Here is a 1,341-nt window from a genome sequence, read left to right on the forward strand (position 1 = left end):
GGTTGATTGCTGAGAACTGCTGATATTTCTTAAGAGAGTTGATATCATCACTGTTTTCCACAGTTTTACACCAATAAAAGTGACACTCTTTTCTTAAGTTGCAGAGAATTGTAACTATAGAATCAAGAGCCTTTTTATGATGTTATTGCATGATAGTCTAAATGACATGGAATTAAGGCTTCTTTCTGACCTCTCAGAGACCACACCCAATCTGATAGGAAAAAAATTTGGTTATTAGAGCAAGAGTGATAGATCCAGCCAGTGTCCAGATGAGGGTTTCATACCCTGAGAAATACAAGTTTTTCGAATGGCCCCATTTGCTAAAAAATGCTTAAAAACATTATTTCCTGGTTCCTCAGAACAGTTTCCTCATTTTGAACACAGAAACAGCTGATCCTTTTACTTATTAATTTTATTTTTTATTCTGTTGTACCTATTAAATTTTTCTTCTTTTTTGCCTTGTTTTTCTCTCCCACTCCTGACTTTTAATTACAGCTGCCTTGATTGACAGAAAAACAGGACAGAAGAATTTGGGGTATTTTTTTAAGTAAATGAAGCTTCTTCTTCGTTGTCCTTAGTGACACAATGTAGCCAGCTATTAACAGGCTTTGTGTCTGTATGAGAACAAGTGAAAGGGAGCGAAAGGGAGACAGAGAGCCAGAGAGAAAGCGCTTCAACATTTGATGATAAAATGTAGAGCTTGAGAGAATAATCACAAGAAAAGAAGAAAAGAAAAAAAATTGGAATTATATGAAAAGAGAAAGTTAATTGGTATAGAAAACTGAATTCAATATTCGATTGTGGACTGCCTTAATGGTTTAATAACTGCCAATTTTGTACACAGGCTCTGTGTAGTTGTAATAAGAATTTCATCCCCAGCTCTTAGAGGGAAAAGATAAGCAAGTAAATATACTGTGGCCACAGAATGCCCTAGTACTGTGTTTTATTATGTTTACTTTATAATCCCATCATCCCCATGCCACCAGCATGCTTGAGGGGTAGTGGAGGCAGCAGTCGGCACTCCCTGTTGGCTCCCTGTCTTTCACTGCTACCCTAAGGTACTTAAGAATGACAGTATAAAGAATTTCTGTGCAGATGAGCCTGTAGATTTGGGGAATTGGCTGCTTATAGACAGGGATTCTTTTGGTGGACTTAATTCCTTTAGCAAGGGTGAAGAACCATCTGTGGGGATTCTTGTCATGTATAAGGAAGTTAGTCATGCTCTCTGTGGAGTTGAGTTTCTTGAATTTTAATGAAACCCACGTCAATCTGTCTCTTCTATACCCCTGCATTGAAATCAGTGGTCAGCTAGTCAACAATCACAACAGTAAATCACAGCAG

This window comes from Phalacrocorax carbo, chromosome Z (genome assembly GCF_963921805.1).
Source record: "Phalacrocorax carbo chromosome Z, bPhaCar2.1, whole genome shotgun sequence".
Classification (NCBI taxonomy): Eukaryota; Metazoa; Chordata; class Aves; order Suliformes; family Phalacrocoracidae; genus Phalacrocorax; species Phalacrocorax carbo.